This window comes from Apteryx mantelli, chromosome 5 (assembly GCF_036417845.1).
Source record: "Apteryx mantelli isolate bAptMan1 chromosome 5, bAptMan1.hap1, whole genome shotgun sequence".
In the NCBI taxonomy this organism is placed as follows: domain Eukaryota; kingdom Metazoa; phylum Chordata; class Aves; order Apterygiformes; family Apterygidae; genus Apteryx; species Apteryx mantelli.
Window position 1 is genome coordinate 52,301,058 of NC_089982.1, and position 22,347 is coordinate 52,323,404.

At 36.2% G+C, this 22,347-nt stretch overlaps 1 protein-coding gene across 4 annotated transcripts in view; it reads right to left on the reverse strand.

The window, feature by feature from the left end:
* The window catches only part of FAT1 (FAT atypical cadherin 1), a 112,261-nt gene that overhangs the window by 73,340 nt on the left and 16,574 nt on the right, over positions 1-22,347 (reverse strand). The gene's annotated exons all lie outside the window — the stretch shown is intronic.

Consider the following 22,347-nt stretch of genomic DNA (forward strand, 5'->3'; position numbering starts at 1 on the left):
ACACCCATAAAATGAACTGCCGTCTAAGGAACAGCTACAGAATCCACAAACTTAATAAAAATCCATCTACTGAGTCTACAAGAGCTGAACAAGAACTAAATAACGAATGAGGAACTCAAGTTTTGATCCACTGTGGAGAGAATAAATATAGTCCTATTTTACAAGCACCTTATTCTATAAGGTACAGCCATAACATATGCGTTATATACCAAAACAGTATGTGATGTGGCGTTAACTTATTTGACAGGGGGGAGAATAACAAACAGCTTCATGGAGCCAAGCCATGATAGAAACTTTGCATTTTCCTTTTCTTCAGCCAGTCTCTCTTACAGGCTGTCTTCTTCCAGACATTTTCTAAATAGAATTTAAGGTGAACCCAGTATGTCACAGGGTGCAGGATCAAGCGACCCCTTACAACCATTTCTGTGGTAACCTTACAAGGGTTCTGCCATGACTCTTATTTTTATGTTATACTGATACATGTAGGCCTAATCAGGTTTAGATACCAAATGAGCCAAAATATCACCATGACATCTGGTTTTGGACTTTGCATACATTCACACGATGAGAGCATGCATGTGCGGCCCCTGAGCCCATCTACTCTACTCAGCATATACACTGTCAGGAAAATGGGACCTAGATAAACCATGCCATTATGCTTTTAAATTCTACAGATTTAATGGTAAATATAATTTCCTTCACACACCCCAGACACATGCACTTGTTTTTATTTAAGCAGCAAAATGAGATAAATATTGAGGAATTACTCATTTATTCATTACTTCCTTTGCATTGTGGGAAACTGCAAAAAGGTTTGATGGTAAGCATCCTGAATTTTAAGATGCCAGTAAGATCACTTCAGAAGGGTTGCAGGGGATAGTATCTAACACCTGAACCTGCAAAACACCCATATATAAAATTTCAAGCAACTCAGCATTTCAGAGCTACCGCCAGATGTCACTGTGGAAACTAGTTTTATAAAGTGTAAAAGATTTCAGAAATCAAGCAAAAAGGAGGGCAGACAAAATACTACAGTTTCAGAACATACATATACATACATTCTGTAAATATGTTCTTGAAAGCAAAATGGTGGCTTTTAATCTCCTTCTCTTCAGAGGAATACCAGCAAAAATTAAGCCAAGGTGTTAATTTTAAGGATGCTGGCATTTCTCATTTCCAGTCTCTTCAGCTCAGTATTTGTATTTTGTTTTACTTCAGTTTTAAAAAAAACAAATAAAAAACTTATGCAGTTGCTGTATTTGTGCTGTGGTTATCAGTTAACTGTATTATCTTCATAGATTCTGATTGTTAATGTACATTTAGCTTAATTTCTAAATAAGATATCATAAATTTGCACTCTCAAAAATGCACATGCAGTCTTGAGTACCCAGTTACCTGCATTCTATTTTTGTAGCTTACATCTGTTACACCTTTTGCATTTCTCTGCTTCAACCAGGAGACTTTTTGGTAGCAAATAAATTGCTTACTTCTGAAGGCTGTATATCCACAAAACCCGCATGTTGGATGTGGCATGCAAGCACTCCATCTTCAGAGTCTGGGTAGATTCCATATATGCATAGCAAATCTTTGCATAACCTTCATGTCCTACCAAACACAAGACTAGCCTGTATCAATTCCCTTTTAGCAAGGCTTCCAGCAATGCTGTTCTGTTGCTTGCGGCCTGTGCAGAACACAGCAGCATGCTTGTATCAGATTGAGCAACCTTTTTTTTTTTTCCCTTTACACCTGTCCTGCTTTCTTAAGTGTAGCTACATCAAAAGTGGCAGATTAATTTTAAGATAGCCTTGCCTGATTTTAAAAAAACAGAAAGAGAGACTCATCTTGTAATGGAGCTCTCCTCCTGCAGTCTGTTCACTGACACATACAAATTCTACTACCTTAGCTATCAAAGCTTAGCTAGAGGGGAAAAAAAAGGACTAAACCTATTTGCTTTGGTAGACTGTTAGTTCTCAAGTATTCACTCTCTGAAATCACATACTTTACAGGAAAAGAAAAAAACCACCACACCAAAACTAAAGAAATGCTTTTTCAAAAGGAAATATGTAAAAGGATTATAGGGATAGTGACTAACAGTATGATACAGCAAACATAGGCAACTTTATTTTTAGGTTCATTTCAAATTAGATCTGCATCTCTGACATGATTTATGTACATTCTACACTGACTCTCATAGAAGTACAATGACAAGTCCATGATCTATCTAATCATCTGACTGCTGAACAATTCAAGCAACACAGATGTCTATCCAACAGGGTAGCTTTGGCATTCAGAATTTCTCCAATTTTAATTTTCTACAGGGTCACCTGTACTCTAAGTGTGCATTACTAAAAAAATTACATGAAGTCTCATTTACTAAAATTATTCCATTTTTCTCATGTTGAAACAGATCCTGAATTGTTGAGTGAACATTTTTTCAATAAGCACTACTGTTTATGAGCCCAAATTGAAATAAAAAGCATCCAGGAAGATCATTTTCTGGGCAGTCACTTAGGCAAAATGCCTATATCAGTGTTTAGATTTAATACTAAACAAAAAATCAGTTACTGAATGAACATTTCCTAGAGGCATAACAATTTAAAAAAAAAAAGAGGGTAACCACACCCCCTGCATCTACCCCACTTACCCTTTAAAGCAGACAGAACAGCAATAAATATATAGACAATTTGGAAAATTTATTAAAGATGGACATCATGCATTAGAAGTGGATTATTTTGACAATATTAAAAATGAAGACTTGAAATAATATTCCTCCAGTGTACAAGCCATGCAAAAGGGGACAAGAAGATATGGGGGAAAGAAATTTCCCTTCACCTCTTACACTTAAAAGGGGGGGGAGGTCACCACACCTAGTTCTCTTCCCTTAGTACAAGCTCCAACAGAGAGGGAAGGGATGACTGGTCTACTAATATGACTCAGCTTTATTCATATCATTTCCACCCAACAGTAAGATGGAGCAGATATTGATTCAGTGAACATGCCTTGGAAGAAAAAAATCTCACTATCAGAACCTGAGTTTCTTCTGGTTCTGCATCAGCAGACATATTTCAGAAAACACAATCAATGACTTAAATAGATGCACATGCACAAAATACTTGTTTTTTTCCCCTCTAAAACTACCACACAATCTGACCTTACATCAGTAATTACCATGCTTTTGTCATTACTCCAGTTAAAGTCACTCGCTTCTTCAAGTTAACACTAAATCTTTCCTGATTTTGCCATGAGAACACTAGTAGCTTCATCATAAGTTTCTATGCAACGATAATGAATACAAACACACAGAAAAGTCAGTACAGTTTGCTATCCCTTTTAGAAGATACAAGTCCAAAGAAGAATAATATAACTAAGAAGATTTTGTCACAAAGATAACAATAAGTTCTCCTATCAAATCAGAGGTCTAGAGTCTGTCTTTAAAGTATTATTGGCTGGTCTGCCAACTTACTGCTTTTGCAAATTTTAACATTTGACTCTAGCAGCCCATTTTATATTTTAGGGTGTAATACTCTTATGATGTCTGAAGGCTAACACCCACAGATTGTAGATCTGGTGATTCTGAAGACAGCAGACAAAAACGATGTAGTGATTCAAATGTCAAAGAGAAATAATAACATAATCAATATAAGAGCAAGTTTCTTTTAAAGGAGCTAGCTGATTGCAAGATTAAGTGTCAGTGAAATGCTGATCAGCATCATCATTTTTGGCAGCATATTTTGGCTCTGAAGACGTATCCCCACCTTCTTTTTTCTTTAAATGGTGCAAAGCCCATGTAAGGGGTACAATTACGTGCTTCTATTGTATCTTCAGTGATGTAAAGATAGTCTCTGTCTTTAGACAGGAAAAGGAAAAGGAATTTTTTAAGCTTTTCAGGTGGTCAGGATAAAAACACATTCATATTCATCAGTCATTAAACGCCAGAGGGGAATACAAAAGTTTTCTGATGAAATGTTTCCCAGTCATCTGGGAGAGAACATCAGAGTTGATTTTACAATACTTGTACATCTGAAATTTTAGACTAGAACCACTAGGACTTTCCTGCTGGTTTCATTAAAGTAAGGCAGAAGTTCTAAGTTAATACTATAGGACAAAAAAGGGACAGAACGCAATATGGAGGAATGGAATGGCTTAAAAAGCTAAGGAAAAATTTGACCATTAACCCCACTCTTGACAAGAAGCATGAACTTTAGAACCAACGCTACTTCCAATTTAAATCCCATAATCCAAATCACTAGAACCAAAGTCACTCTTAAAACAAAAATAAAAATATAAATCCATCTGAAATCTGACAGCCTTACATATGCCAATTCTATCCAATTAACAAATGCTCAAACTATAATACTCCCAATTGCCAGGAATGATCCTCCTTAAGTGTGCTTATCCATGAGAACTCTCATTAACAATATTAATGACTCTGTAATGGAAATCAAAACCTGCAATCATTTCTTAGTAAAGCATGAAAATGCAGTTTAGCAGAATTTGCCCTGGGAGTGACATGTGAAACAAACTAAGAGAAATCCCTGGCCTGGAACACGGTGCTTGAAATCTGATCACAAACTTAATTAATCCAAATTCTAATAAGTTGGGCAAATCAAAAAGCTTCTTCAGCTGCTTTAAAAGCTGTCACTGCAAAACAGCAATATTTTAAGAATTTCATAAACACAGGTTTTGATCAAATATGGCCTTCCATGACAGCCAATTCAAATTAAAGACTTAAAAGTGAGTAGATTAAGTTTATTACAAACAGAAGCATGCTGTACCTCAATGACACTAGTCTGCAAACACATTAACACAGATTGTTACTTTGTCTTGAATTCTATCCAAATGTTAAGCCACAAAAGTATAAAGTATGGCTTCAGGACTATATAATCTTTTCAATTAAAAATAAAAGTCGGGGAAGGGGTTCAGCTTAGTACATATTTCAATTTACTTCCTTAATCTCCGCTACCTCTGTGTAGGCCACACACACATTCTAGAAAGCTACTAGTGTCTATGACGTTAGCTTTTTATGTGGGCAAGGGTCCACAAAACGCCATCTCCCAGAAGTTTGCAGTTATTTTGGTCAAATTTCTGCTTTATGTTTTGTGGAACTTTACTTAGTTGTTGCTAAAATATGAAGAATATTATCATATTCCTTGATTTGTTGGGTGTGGGTTTTGAGTAAAATGTTACTATACATAATAAGACTATTGTAATTTGGCTTCTAATTTTAAGAAACTCAGAACAGACACTATTTTCAAGTTGTCATTAAAATCGCCACATTTGCACTATGAGAATAGGCCCAAAACAACAAAAAAACATTTTCCAAAGCAGGTATTTTCCACTTCTGCAGTTAATTTTTGAAGTCTGCCCAGGTCATACTATTTAAAATAGCATGCATTCTAACCCCTACTTCATCTCTGGGTGCAAGTTAGGGACAGTGCAGTTCTTTAACACTATCCAAACTGAACACAGATGAATGCAAACTTTGCTTTGTCAGACTTTGTTCTGCCTTTGCCTTTCCTGCAACACCCCTCTCTTCCTTAGATTACTACCTGCCACCTCACAATAAGCATTTTACTAAGCCGTATAAATACAGAGAATATAGCAGAGCTGACAGGATAAGAAAAGGAAAGAGCATCTGCAATTGGAGGAGATGAAGTGCTTGTCTGCTACTCAGCAGTCCCCAGAGGCCTCGAAGAGGAACATCCACACTCTTTTGTCCTCCTTTTCCCCTTGAGTAACTTCCAGAGACACAATCAAATCAGAACAGTTGGCAAGTGTGATCCTGTGTTATGCATGAGTTTTTTTCCCCCCACTTTATGCTCGTGTCAGACATAGTATGAGAAAGCAAGGTGACTTGGAAGAAAGGCAAATTTACTAATAGAGATGTCACCCACCCACCCAAGATAAAACAGACTACAGCAGACTGGAGCGTATTGTTTCCAAAGCCTGACCATAATACTTGCTATAAACTGTGATTCTAGTATGAATTATGACCAGTGTCATACCGCAATCCTTCCACTTTTGAAACAATAATAATAATAATAATAATAAACTAGCCAATTTGTCTGTATTTCTGATGAGCCCAATTACGTCCAACTACAGCAGTGGTGACCAGAAATAGGGAAACACCTTGAAAGAGCAGCCAAATACAGCCACAACCCTACATGCCACAGAGTCCTAGGGAGCAAAGGTTTTGAAACATATAACATACTGAATTCCCAGGACAAAATTCTTTCTTTCCCTCAGGCTGCTGTGCTGCTGCAACTTATACCTCTATAGAGCACCAGTGTGTAAGGGATAATTGAGCCCTAAGCCTGCAGTTCCTCTAAAATAGCATCCAACAGTAATGTCAACAAAATTTAATATTATTTGACCGATCAAATAATAAGATCAAGCCACTTAAAATCAAAACAAACAGGCAGCACAAAGCCACACTGGTCTTAGTGGATTTTTATACTAGGCAAACCAGCTATTTTTAAGCACTAAAGATTTCAAGTATGTCCTGTCACAGAGGCAAGAAACTATTCAGCTTAAAATGTCAGTTGAAAAGACCAAAATCTCCATCCTGTGAACTCCTTGAAACAGTCTCCTACTAAAGAAGGAATGGAATGACATTCCTTTTGCAGAAGTGAAATGTCAGCTTGTCTGCTGTATAAACAGGGCAGCATGCCAAAAGAGGCACTGCACTCTAACTCTTGAAATACTAAAGACCTGGGGCAGGCAATGTGAGCTTTTAAAAGTGATATACAGCTTTTTTTTTTTTTTTTTAAGAAATAATGTTCTGATAACATAACTGAGCTGGAAAAGTGCTAGCCTTTCCCTACTTGTATCACATATGCACTTTGAACAGGAAGCATTACTTGTTCATACCTCTATGGAACAAAGTGCAACAGCCACCCAGAGAAATATGGTTTGCTCTTGAATTCCTTAGCAATTTAAGGCTTATCATTGACAACACAAGCTACTCCCTTATCAGGCTTCTTGCATCTGATTCATAAAACAGGCTAAACTGCACTGTCTCAGAATAGAAATAATCCTTGGTTGCAGCCCTGAAGGAGAGTAGAAAAAGTTTCAGTAACTAACGTTGGCCTTTGAATCACACATGAAGGAAAGGTGTTCACAGCTCTTCCCTCTCCTCTTCGTTAGCAGCTTCTAATGGCTTTATCCTGAATTTGTGTGTGTGTGTATATATATATGTGCATGCATAATTTTAAAATCTATAAATATTTATATATAACATTTCTTCTTTATAACTACTGAAGGAAGTATTGAAAAAATGAAACCTTCCAATTTCTGCTTCAGAGAACTCTCAGAAAAATATCTTGCAGGAGTAGCTGGGGAAAAAATACTGAAAAAAACATCAAATGAATATATTGGAATTACAAGCCCTTTTTCAGCTTTTATAAAGATACACAGAAAACTAAATGAAATTTCTTTATCTGCAGCTCTCTGAAATAGAAAGCTGTATACATTTCATATTGTGTCTTGTGTACTACCAGCTGAAACATCATGTTTAGACAGGATTGTTAAATGAAAGGCAATTCTTGTTACTGTTTCAAGGACAAATGGCTCATTTTCCAACATAAATCTGACTTGAGGATTTGAAGTAACTTATCACTAGCAGTATCAGCAAGCTGATGGCATTGTACTGAATTTACACTAACAAATTCTTTAGCAGGGAAATGACATTTCATTGTGGAGCTGCAAGGACTTCCCAACATGCCTAATACACCAATTCTTGCCTTCTTTCTAGATACTACTTACTGCAGGTTCAGAGAGGTGGAAATGGAAGAATATCATTGCAGAGCACATATGGTCTCTAGAGAACACAGAACTTTTAAAACACAGTGCAGTGTATAAAGCAGTATCATCATCATCAGAACCAGTTCAAGATTTTAAAGTCAGCTGAACAAAGTAAAACCTCAATCAGAGTAAAATTTTATTATTCAAAATCTGACCTTTTTTATATCTCAAATTTAACTCCACTGAACTGGCTAAATGTGATAAAAAATAAAGACAAATTCTGTCTTGTACCAACACCTTAAGTGAGATATGGGTGCAAGTTTTCTAAATGTATTGAATTTCATGAGACATCACTGTTTTAAAAATGAAACTATTTCTGCATATGATGTTAATGTAACAGTAGAAAGACCAGTGGGTGAAACAGCCATAAGTTATCAGTATCCTGTCAAACCTGGCAGACCCAGTTTCACAAACACACAGAAAATATAAGCGCATCCATAGCAAAACACTGTTTTGGGACAAAAACTTGGCATCCAGAGAGCACTAGGCATGTGGTAAAATCCAGACCTTGACATAAAACTTAAGACGCAGAACAATTTATGTCCACCTCACTTCTGCACTATGAACAGATGGCAGTAATTTGAATCGTGTTCAACTGCAGGAAGAGAAAGTAAGGGTCACTATTTATCTCTGCTACATGCAGCTTATGAGCAAGGTAGATAGAGAAATTTAAAAGAAGAAATACAGAATGGTCAACAGCTAAAAGCAGTTACTGCTTGAACCCAGCATCCAGAGACAGTACAAAGACCTAGAAGCAAAGATTTGCACAGTTAAAGCTCTGCTCCAAATACAGACTGTATTTTAAAACACTGAGAAAATAGGTTTTGCAAATTTTAGTTAAGGCTGGGTGAAGTAAAATAAATTAGGGGCTAACAGAAAGAATTATAAATAATTAGATGCTGCAATGTTTTGACTTTCAGTTCCTGCCACATTGTTTTCTGCACATTTAAACAAAAACAAGTCAAATGAACTGAAAACACATGTAGCCTGTTTATAAAAGAAAAAAATACCTCAAAAATATGTTCTTAAAAATGTCTATATAAAAGGTTATGCGCAGTAATTATGATTCAATACTAGCTAATTTGGCTAAAACTTGTAAGTCTGCTAAGGTCTACGCAGATTGTGAACTTGCTTTCAGGAAGTGTGTGTGGGGGGAATTGTTGCACTTAGAAGATCCCTGATGGGGTTGCCTTAGAACTCAACTTATTACTTCCAGTTCAGAAAATCTTTTGGGACAAAGGCAGACAGCTGCTATTGTCAGCCTCCTTTATGGTTATTTTAATAGCTCCAGCTTATTTCTTTCAGCTAGGCTGCTTGTTATACACAGGAACAGTTCTACATTGCTAAAGCTTGATATAGAGAGACATAGCTTCCCCCTACCCAAATGATTACACATTAGGGAAATGAAATGTTAACTCCTATGCCAATAGGAAAAATTATTGCAATACAAACTGTGCAATCTAGATTTTTTGGAAGAGAGAACAAGTAAAACAAGCTTTGTTATCGACACAATCAATCATCTATGATTTGAGAAAAAGCATGCTGAAAGACATGACTGCACTACTGAAGCTATGTCAGCATTACAGTGGGTTCATAAAACTAATATTAGTGAAAACCAAACACAAACTGCCAGTGTATTCTGGGCCAAATATTGCTCATTGTACTCCTCTTACTGTACCATATGAGCAAAATTTGCACAATCAGATGCAAATCATTGCTCCAGTTATTTGTCCTTATTCAGGACAGATTCTTGTCTTCAGGGAAAGATACAACTGGTTTCTACATCCCAAGAAATAAAATTACACAGTACTATAAAATTCAGATAAGTAGTTATGTTTAAGCAAAAATAGTTTGGGATAATATTGGATTCACTATTTTGTTACCTTTAAATCCTGCTGTCCCAGAGTTGCATGACTGACAGAATTTTGACTGCAATTTACATAATTCAGAAAGAAGTGAAGGGTTCTATAGCCCTAACATTTGCTTATTCGTGAATGTCAAAGAAAACAAAGTATTAAAAAAAATTAGAATGTCTGTGTACTTGCATGTGCATAAGAAATGCAAAGGATGAATTTCTATGTTCTTTGTTACAGTTATTAAGAATTTTTATATACACATATTAATGTGTATACACCTAGTTCACATGTAAATTCTTAAGAACTCTGTTTCACCCAATAAAATCTTTCTAACTTGACTGTCAATCTTCCTAAATCTAAGGAATTGTTGACAATGTGAACGGTTATACTACCACTCTATTAATTTAACTGAGAAACGAGGAGCCTCTGAAGGGGAAATTCCTTTGCAAATGGCCTTAGGACTTTTAAATCTAACTGGAGTTGACAGACTACCCTAGGTCTCCCTTAGGCAGAAGAACAGGCTACAAGGAAAATAATTAGACACATGGGAAGCCAATTATGCACAAAAACAACATATTTAATTGTATAAAGACTGGTTTGTTGATCCAGAAGGATCTAGTTGTGTAGCCCTCTGCAAACCATTAAAGTAACTGGACAGTTCCGGAGGAAGTATATTCACTTTTTCTCTGTATATCTCAAAATTTAGCAGCTGTCCTGAGTAAGTAAAATTGTTTCATGCATCCCAAGAACCTTTTTCCTGCCCACACTGCATTTCTCTTGGATTCTCTCATCAGTTGCAATTTAAACAGTTGCAGTCTATCTCATATTACTTCCATGAAAGTAACTTTGAAGGCCCAAGTTCAGCAAAGAGCAGCCCTACTATTTAGTAAGACATACATTACAGCTGTGTTTCACAGCAACGCTGGCTTATGACTTGTTGCAATGTGCAAAATCAGTTTGGCATGTGTATATTAGCAAAACTGATTTGTGTTTAGAACTGCTGCAATTTTGCTTCAAGCTTTCAGATCTTCAGAATATTTTCAGTTGCAGAAACCGCTGGTGAACACTGATAGTTCCCAGACCAGCTCTGAGCAACTAGGGATACTGATACATATCAAAAGGCAAGGAGTACATTGTGGAATGTACTTCAAGCCAGGCTATTACTGCTTTTTATGGTACTGCACCAGGTAGCTATATACACAAATGGCACTTAATTACTGTCAACAGAAACAGTTTCCAAGCAGAACTGTGTGGCAAAGAAGAGACGGAGTACCTGTGGGTATGGGAGAACAAAGCAAATCATGTAAATCATGAGACTAAAGCATCTGGAATCCAGTGACATCACAAGACATTTTCATCCCCATTTTGACAAGAGTCAGTTTTATTAACCTTCAAAGTATCCATTTATTTATTCAGACTTTACTTCTGCTCATCTATCTGGAGGGGATTCTACACTGATTAATATTTGTTATACTAATTTTATATTGTATACCTTTGCATATGAATCAAAATAAACAAAAGGCCATATATAGAAATGTTTCTGAACTAGTACAAACTTCAAGGGAAGGACATGAGTCATGAAGGCAAAAAACTTTGAGATTAAGAAGTATGTTTGTTTTTTTGGTTAGGATTATTGCAACAACTAAGTGAGAAACATCCTTCATATCCAGGCACTTTCTTACATGTACACTAAAGAATCAATTGTTAAAATCTAAAAAGAAGAGATTTGCATCTAGAAAACTAAAAATGATTTACTAGACATCAAGCATATTTGTAAATGCCCTGGATGTTTGTTAGGAGATGGGTTCAACCCTTTTCATGTGAATGCTGGATAACTGCCTGCACGGTTTTAATCAAAATTTGCTGGAAGACAAAAATAACTAAAGCCAGTAGAAGTTAACAGCTTTAAAAACTATTAAAATAGTCTGTAAATTTGCTCTGTATTTATTGCTTAATAATGGAACCTGCAAGCATTTCGATAAACTGAACACATAGTTTTGCTGTTAAGCATTTCTGCTAGAAACTTATTACTCTCTGCAGAAACATCTTCTTTCACCTTTAGCAATAATAGCAAAGAGAATGACTAATGTGAATAACTCTCCACCAAAGAACAAGTTTAATTGTCACAAAGTCATGATAAATCTAGACCAACTCTGTCTACACTAACATAATCAGTGATGTTGTAGGTAATTAGCAGACCAGTTAGGCACAAAACTCATTTTGCTCCTGAACCCTTGAAGGTTGAAGGTTTTCCTTAGGAAAATCAGAATGGACTCATCACTTGAGCCAATGACAACTCATCTTTTGCTAACACAATTTTTGAAGTTTCTCATCCCCGTTCCCCATCCCTTATCTGTAGCAACTGCATTTCCAAAGTAAGGCATATTTCCATTTCAACTCATTAGATCTTTTAATTACTTCTTTATATTGCCTTCCTCTGCACAGGTTTAGAGTCAGTCCAGAATTTCACTACTAAACCATTCAGTCTGAATATTTTAAAGCAAGCAAAAACCTAATTGAAAAGTCCAGCTTCCAAGATATTTTTTAATATTTGCAAGGACAGTTCTTGATCTAAGTCCTCTTTTAAGAAACTGATTAGAACCGGTGTGAAACAGGAGGACTATGAACAGTTGAGAATGTTATTGCTTTCCAAGGAGTCGTGTTTCCTCTATAAGCACACACAAAATAATGATGAGCATTTTTATCAGGTTTTCATTTCTTCTTACATATTTTCACTTTAAAATGTTCTAGACAAACCCAGAAAACTGAAAATATAGCTAGTAGTACAGATATAGACATACATATGTGTGATGAGTGTATTTAAGAGATAGAGACATAGGTCATTTTTCTACTTCTGAATATTTGCTGAAATTGGTACTGTAATATCCAAACTACTTTCAGCAGAGTGAACTATGATACCAGACTTCCTTATGCAAAGGCATATAGTCATCTTCCATCCCCCTCCAAAGTAATTAAAATTCTTTGCACAAGCAGCTGGACATTTGTTAATCATTAACTGCTTGTGTAATAAAAATCAGGGAGGGAAACGCTGTCAGCCATTCTTCACAATGGAACACAAAGATCTTTAAAACAGTTAATGAAAACAGTTTAGTGAATAGTGTAAAATTATTTACAGTAACAAAAAAATTTTGTATTATCAAAGCATGTTCAATATTTTGCTGACAATACCTGTCTTTGTGACTAACACTTTCCAGATTCAAATCTGAGTAATTCAGGAATTTTTCAATAAAAACAGCACTTTAACTAAAACAGAAAAAAAAATGTCTTTACAAAAAATGAACTGTGACTGCTGTTAATCTCCTGGGTAAGTAAAGTAATACATATAACCAGAATTGCAACACCAAATATAATAGAGGCATAACCAACGCACACATTCCAATCTTATCTAGAATCACTTTGATTCACTCTGCCTTGCTTTCATTACAGGAAGGGCACAGCAAGGGCATTCCTCTCAGATCAAACAGAAAATTCCACAGACAGAAGTTTCCACATGTCTGATTCATTGCAGATTAAACCCTTATCAGTAGACAGCAATCTCTAAGTTTCATAGAGACAGGACATAGCCTCTCATGGTAAATCTACAGGCAAAGAATCAGGGGCAAAAAATTCTGTGGAATGGAGACATATTTCAATTGAAGAAGCTATGTATGTCATCCTCATAGCTTTGGAGAAATGGAAGGGACGAGGTATTAGCATAAAGATCACATACGTAATTCTACTCATACATTCCATCATAAGCTTCCTGATATTGCAAGTCTTTTGAGCTGAACTGCCAAGGACTACTTCTGGGCATAAATACAACTGGAACCACAGGTGAAATACATCTGGAGAAGTTTGTACTAATTCTTAGCACATTAGCTTACCAAATTCTTCATTTCTTTAACCACATGATTGTAACAGTTCTGTAATGCCCATATTAACCAGTAACTCACATTAACCAGTAACACTAAAATCAGAAGACTATTCTGTTACCAATACTTTTCATATTTTGAAAAATTTAAACAATAATCTCCTAATCCTGAAAACCAGTATGAAACATGAACAAGCACGTTATGATTTCAAAACCAAACCCCATAAATTTTCATTTTTAGTGTAGAGAGGTTTTTTTTAACATCAGCAAAATAAAAATGACCTTTTGTTTAGGTACTCAAAAACTTGATTTAGAAAACACAAATATTTTGGAACCAACCCCTGGCAGTGGTTTATTCTAAGTAGTAGCTTGTAAAACTGGGCCTTAAAACAGTGTAACTACTGGATTTTCTGTATGTAATCTTTCACATCATATAGATACATTTCTGTTCTGGGATCAGTGACACCATAATTACAAGTCTGCACAGTCACAGAACTCTAAGCAGAAAAAAGTCTTCACTACTGGTAGGGCAAGACAAATTATGTCCGCTAGCTCAGCAATTTGCTCTTTAACCCTAACGCCTACCAAAATTATACAACTCTTCACAAGAAAGATGATTTATTAATTCATCCTTGTTCAGATATATAATTTAAAAATGAAACAAGAGCAGCTACCAGAAGATAGAATACAAGGTGTTTGGGAAAACTTCCTTTCTGAATAAGGAAATTATCTGTTACACTCCTATTGCTAGATTCTTTGACCATTTCTGATTTCCCCAAAATTCATCTCTGATGACACACTGGAATGTTAGTGACTTTTCTGTTCAGCCATGTTGAGCCTGCTGAAATTCATTTTTAGTCATGGTCAGATGACCAGTGCAATCAAGTCACAGATGCAATAAGAATTACAAAATTGACATGCAAACTATAGTTTCAGCAAGGCCAAAAGTAATTTTAATTCCAAGTTCTAAAGCTGCAACTATTGCATATTATGAACTGTAGAAATTTGCCAAATACTCCTGTAGGTTTGTCCTTTGTTGAACATGTTCAAATGCTGTATGATTAAAGTTTAAAATCTTCAAAGAAAAGAATAAACATTATGTAATCATTTTCAAACTCCCCTCCTTTGACCTTTATATGTACTTCAAAAGCTAAGCAGATGCATAGTAGGAAATAAATCCCCAACTCAACAGATGTACCAACAGAGATATAGCAAGATGCACCTTCCCTAGCTTTTGGCAATCCTTCCCTTTTATTATTCCTCTGTTCACAAGAGCTTTTCAAGTCAAAGAAAGGCCTAAACATGTTAATAGGTCCTTAATAGGTGCTCTGCTGCCTGAATTGATTGCTGTTTATAAGGTAATCTTTGAGACCACATGTGGCTCAGGCTCAGTTTATTTCCTACAGAGAGACAGCCCCTAGGCAGCTCTGTTTTCATCAGACCAAGCTGTAAACCCAATCAACACCTTTCACAACAGAACAATCCCTTACTTTTAGCACCGGGGAACCCAACCCTTTGTATGGACTCTCTATCTGCCAGCTAAGGTGATGCTTTACTCAGCAGGATACCTATGAAAATTCTCAGGCTACTTTGGAAGATTCCCCTGCCTACAGCAAAACACAAGATGATCACGTTTGTCTAAAACTAATTCAGCTTCTTCCAAAGATATGTTTCAAAAGCCACATTAACAAACCAGTAGCACTTTGTGAATTACCACCATCACAAACACAAACTATATAAAGTTGCTTCTAGCTTAAGACAAAAAGGTAATCAACTAGCTCCAGACAGGACAGGATCTTGGTGACCCTGGTCCAAACACAGGCCTACTCCAGGCCTCCTTAACATCTGCCAAACTGAACCTCAGCATTAGCTTCAAATGCCCGTCTTAGCTGTAGCAATTTTGACCCCACTGAATACAAAACTAAATGTAACCAGACTGCCGAAAACAGAATCATTCCAGAAGTTAACCCAGTGGCACTTTAAAGTCCAAACCTTACCCCGAACCTAATCGTTAGACCCTCTCTAAGCACATTAGAGCAAAGCAGCTGCAAACTATAGTCAAGCCTGGGTGGCCCCTGACAAGGCCAGTCTCAAAGTTAACCCTTCCAAACTGGAATACTTCTATGCACACGACCAAATTTGGGTGCAGGCAGCCAGGCTACCATTGGTACCAGTGCTAAAGCAACTTAACACACCTCCAAAAGTTATCTCCTCGTACAACGACTTTCTGGACTGCTTTTTGTATAGCAGTGAATTTAAGACTTAACCCCATTTTAGACCACAGAGGTGCTCTGACTCTCTTACTCTTAGTTCTATGAGCAGACACACATTGTGCTGACCCAGCTCTATTTATCTTTGAAGAAAGTTTTAGAATTTCTCCTAAGACTTAAAAGGAATTTAAAAACATGACAAAGCTATTCTCTAGCGAACTGCTGTTAGAGCTGTTTGTACTGCCTAGTAAAAGAACATTTATGTACCAAATGCCTCATTTTTAAAACCATAACAAATTGGTGGAAAATATATTTTAGTTGCATGAAATTTTAAGCAAATGTTTTTAAAATTCAAATTACTACTCAATTTAGCACAGTGAAGGCATACAAATTTTTTTTTAACATAACTATTTTTTTTTGCACAATAGCCCAAGTTTGGCCCAATGCTACCAAAGAAAATGCTGTAAAAACAGAAAATGAAACCATACAGATCTTCCTCTGTATAACTTTCACTCCTATTTTCAACATCATACTGACCACACTCAAACAATGAGATGATACCCTATTTTTAAGATAGTCTACACAACAGGGTTTTAAAATATCTGTGACCAACAAACATAAATATGCCTCCTTGGTTTAAGCATCCCACACAAAACAGAGACATTTCTCTCTCTTATCTTGCAGGCTAAACCAGAATTTCAACTCTGCTTCATTCATTGCATGCTTAGCTATCACTGAAAATATTGGTATGGAAAATAAGTCATCAAAACATGGGCTAAATGCCTTAAAAGACAGGTTATGATTTCTGAGTGGCTATGGCATATCAATATTTACTGTCACTACAAAACTTTGAGTTTGATAGGGACAGTCCTGCAAAGGATTCACAAGACTGCCAGTGGGAGAGTTGAAATGGGTAGACCTCGTCTCCAACTTGCATCAATTCAAGTTGTTATGCTGCTCTCTTTCTCAATGCAGTATCAAAGGGAGAGAATGCCTACACACTTCAGGTCACAGCACAAAATAAGGATGCCACTAGAAAAAGAACATTAAACACATAACCAGCATTAAAATATCTTTCCAGAATAGGCCACCACCAAATTCCTCTTTGTTTTTTTTTCTTTGAAAATACTGTTTTATTTTTGGTAAACTCTCTTCACATGACAAGCTAAAAGAGTAAGTATTTCTGTATCTCTGACCCAAACTACTTCCTTTTTCCAGAACAACAGCTGTAATTTTTTTTTTTTTTTTTTTAGCAACAGGCAGATCATACATAAACTGATATTTTATGAACAGAAATGTTTCCAATATTTCTCAAAAAGAAAATCCATACACTTTTATCCTGGAGTACATATAAAAAGCCTATCACAAATTTGAAAAATGTTACTTGAATCCATTTAAGAGCTTTAATCATACACTATTTAAACAAATAGAAGATGTTTGCCCTTTTATCATTTTCCAAAGAAAGAATGAGTTTAATAATTTGTGCTTGAATACAAAACCTGGAATCTTTAAAACAGTTGGGCAATTCTGCCAATTTTCTTTTCCAAATGTCAGTGCGGCAACAGACTGATCAACTCCAGATTCCAAGGAATAATCTGCATAAATCCTTTGATTAAGAAAAACTCCTCTCTGCTTACTAGAATTTCACTCAAATCTCCACTGTCCATTTACAGAGTAAGGTTTTGGCTCTCTCAACTGCTAATTGAAGTGCTGAAGCTGTCCCTCATTTAAAAGATTAACCTTCCAAATACATTAACATTCATAGGCCTAAGAACTTTAAGTTAGAGTTAACAGAACCCTGTAATCATTCTACAAGTTATTTGACAAACCACATCAGCAATAACCTTAGAAGTTCTGACTCTGGCACATTTATACTTCAGTCACTGAAGGAAGTTCAGCTCCTACAGCTCTATGGGCAAATCAATTAACTCAGGTACTGCTAACAACGTAATGGGGCAGTACAGAATTCAGTGCGAGGTGAAAAACTTGTCCAAGAAGCTAATTAGATATTCAATAGATTAGTCTGTGCTCTGAGCCTCACTGATATCAGTACCCGAACTAGACAGTGTAAAAATTTCTTGTGCAAAAAGCAGCAATCACTTAGCATTGAACAGAAACACAGCACCTTCTAATTCAGCTATCCTTTCAAAAAGAGCGGAAAGCGCTGCTGCACTTTGCAATGACAGAGCGTTAGAAGAAAACCCTCACAGGAGAAGCTCTTTATCCCGTTTGCTCCCAATTCACTTACAGAATTTTAATGTCAGAACCTTTGTGCCAATCAGACTATTAATAGACAGAAGCTAAGCTGGATTTTTCACAAATTCTGTAACTGAATTCTGACTAAATCTTAGAGCACCTTATCATTGCCTATTATACCAAACTCACCAAGACTATTTTTCCTGACTGTCAGCATCACCTAAACATGAGATTAAAAATCGTAATTGACCAACAGCTTTCTTAAAAAAAAAAAAAAAAAAAAAATCCTGTTAATAGTTTTCAGTGACATATAACCCATCTGACAGCTTTGCATTGATTGAGAATAAACACAACACAGTCACCATATGGCTTTGATAGAAACATGTTTGGAATATGCATAGCAGAAAACTGGAAATTAGGAAGTTTTGTGGTTTGTTGGTTTAAAAAAATAATAAATTTTAACTCTAGTGAAACTAAGTTCTCATATATTCTGGTGTTTAAGTTATACAAATGGGATAAAACTAAAGACTAAAAAGTATATAAAAGGTGCAACTTCAACATGAGTCATTCACTAAAATAATTTGAAGAAAGCATTCTTACAAATTTGGGACTTAATTACAATGAACTTAGAAACACAAATCATACTGGTCTCAGTTTTGAATAAAAATGCCTACTTCCAAGTGGCTATGGCTATATCAGTATGACAAACAGGGTCAGGAAGCATTTCCAGGCTTTGGAACTTCATTCTTCACATTGCCAAGTTGCTTTTGGCCTGGGCCAACTCTCACTCACCCAAACAGCACTGGGGCACACTTCACTGCAGCAGATACCGTTCCCAACAAGCTACCTGGATGCAGCCATCCTGTTTTAAAGGTAAGCGAGTTTGATAGGATAGATGCAGGCCATTTGCTTCTGTGACAGATAATAGTGTGGGTTTAATAGGTATCCAATAGGTACTTAAGTGCTGTGCTCCATTCATGATCATAACATTTAATCTTTGCTAATGTCTGTCTTCATTAGTAAAACTCAGCAACAGTGAGTGGTGGAATGATAAGAACAACTCAATCAAAAGCCAAAGAACACTGAAGATGCAGAACTTAAAGTTGTCCTCTTTGTACAAATGTAAATCATATCCTACATTTTTTATTAATGCAATTACAAGAACTCTGCAAAAAAATGTTAACATGCTTATTATGAGTTAACAGTGTTCTGTATATTTTAGGAGTTTAATTCAGTACTTAGAGCAAAGTAGTTACAAATCTTATTCATTCTCCCTAATGAATTACTGTCTTCCCTGCTGGAAACAGTTCTGGAAATATTAAAAGTAGTGTCTCATAGACATTAAGCTTTATTGATGATATTTTATACACATAGAGATAGTGCAATAAAATGAATTTTCCTCCACACACCCCCATTAATATCTTTTTACTTGCTCCTTTAACATTCTTTAATGAAACAAATCATCTTTCCTTATTGTGTTAGCAAGGTCATATTTAAAAATTACACTGTTCCAAGGAAAGACTACACAAGAAAGATAAATCCACCAACGGTTACTGAATACTTACAAACCACATCTAACTCAAGAACTCTCCATGCAGAAAACAATCAGAGATTGGGAAAGTATTAGAAGAAATTATCATATGTTTGTCCTGCTCTTATTCTTCCTTAGAATACTGGAGGGTGAACATCAGGGTAGACAGACCCTTGTTCCAATCAAACACAGTCATACTTATGTCCTCTTCAGTCAGCAAATTAAATTAATCACCTTAAACTTAGCTGTTATTATTAGAACAAAATTACTGTTATTCTATAACATTAATGCATAATAATTTAAACTAAGGTAACTGAAAGAATAGTAAGATTTCTAGTAACGAATAATTAAATTACTGGATTAAGCACCAGTAACAAAATTATCATGCACAAACTTAAAACTGCCACATCACCCTCAACACTGCTCTGGAACCAGGTTATGCTCTGGGAAATATCCACAGCTGCAGAAATTTAGAAGATACCTGCTGGTAGCCTTAGAGGTTGAGCTAGCTCTGAATTTTCTAAAAAAAGTGTTTTTGTAAGACTCATTGTGGTTTATTAAAACAGTTTAAATCAATTTTCCTCAGGAGATCATTAATGTTTAGAGTTTATATGGAAAACCCTGGATCTGGGAAAACAAGGGTTCCCAATCCTATGGCTCTAGTATACAACTGAGAAGACACCAACAGAAGCCAGGGAATTGTGACTCTTGAAACTTCCTTGGTTTCAAGAACTGGAACCCAAAAGCAGCAGCTTCCAGAACAGGCTTCTGGCTTCCATAAACATTGCAATGAGACCCTTCTCAAGCTAAATGTCCCAGAGCTCCTATAGTCCCAAAGTCTGTTGGCTCTCTCCCTCAGCTAGCTAAATTTTGAGCACTCAAAAAAAAAAAAAAAAAAAAGCTCCCACATTATAAAGTGTTACGTACAGCCTAGTGGGTGATACTAAATAGCCTTGTTCACCTATACAACTGGAGAAGGCACCGGGATTTCTTACTAACACTATTTTTACATACTGGAGCCTCCAACTTTTAATTCACCTTTTGAAGAGTGTAATTACTTACTGGAAACACTCTATCCTTACATTTGACAGCCTGTTCCTTCAATAAGAGGATATTTTCCTTTTTCCTTCTTGCCTGCTGGGATGGGAATTGGGACAAGGAAGGAAGAGGTTTCAGTGTTGCTCTAGCCCCATACAGCTTCTGCTTTAGGTTCCCCTCCAGCAATTGCTGCGATCACTCCTTAGAGCTTTTCTAAACAGCAGTAGCAGCATGGAATTGACATGATCTATCTCACTTCTATTGCTCAGTGCTAATGGGATTTAGATGGTGCATGTGTTCTTTGCAGCACACTGGGATCTGTATCAATGCAATGCATTCTATTATTAATACATCCCAATCTGTTGAACTCCTCATCAAATTCTTTGGGAAAATACTTTACATTTAGTAGACAATTTATATAGCCAGCTGATCATCTCAAATTGAAGATTCCATTCCAATCTAAATCATACATGAAACACTTTTTGAACTTACAAGTTCTCCTGAACACACATAGGTAAAGCATAAACAACTAAACTGCTTTGTTGTATAGATTCACTACACATGAATCTCTTCCTGTATTAAAATTTTATTCTCAGTTTTACTATACCCAGAGTCTCCCTCTGTTAAGCAATTTTGTCTTTGTATGTTAACAGTCACAATGCATTGTTATATTTCTGAATCATCATCTTCAAATCTTTGTTCTCCAGTTGATGTTCATTACTGTCTTTTCCCCCATTTCTCTGTAACACCCATAGATGGTAACTGCCTTCCCACAAGGACTGCTAGGAACATCAGAAGAACCTGGCTATTACTCCTCACCCAGGGTTAGGATAACAAAAGCTTCATGTAACAGAGGTATTAAGATTACAATTTATGTTGATTTTTACTGACTTTTGCTTGAGAGGTCATTATTAATCTCTTTCCATAGCGAGGCTCTTCCCTACAAGGACTGGGGGGGATGGAAGGAAGCAGTCAACATATATAAGTGCAACTACTGAAGAGAAGCAGAGCAGCTGCCTAGGGGCCCTAAGGTTACACAGGTCTTTGAGGTAGTCTTAACTTCAATAAAGCACAAAAGCATGAGTGCGAAAAGAGTCACATCTTGATTGCTCCTAAGCAGCTGCAGAAGCAAGGGGCTGATCAGAAACAGCAGCCAATGCTACAGAACTGTTGCACAACATTATTACCAAGAAAAGCCTGGAAGAACCAGGCTCAAAACCAGAACTATTAGGCACTTAGCACCTATACTTACTCTTATCATGACAAAAGGATCAAAAATTAATTAACATTCCTAAGTATAAACACCACAAAAAAATAAAATCAGGGAATACTGATGCAAGCAAGCTTAAATTTCACTTTATACTTCCTGGCATAAAAAGGTTAATTCATATTAGAACAAAATTAATCAAGCATGCATTGGATAACTAGACACAAACACAGTAACACCATATGAACATGCAATATGTGAGCATTCATAACTGCCCGTACAGTGTCTTGCATGGAACCGTTAATAACACAAGCCAATGAATTGCTGTAATATCAACACAGAGCTGCCTTTTAAGTTCATACTTCATTATTTTGTTCTTGGATTTCATAAAAATTCATACTTTTACTAAAATCACTATTAAAGTGAAAACTATTATTAAAATAATGCTGTGGTGAACTCAAAATTAATAATAGAACTTCAAGTTTCAGCAATAAATCTGCACATACAGTAACTATGTTATACCAGTTAAACTAAGAAGGCAATAACCTCCAAGTAAAATTTGTCGAGGAGGAACTGCTCCTCCTTACCCGTCCCCAGATTTAAAGCACCTCAACTGCTCTACAATGATCATCTGA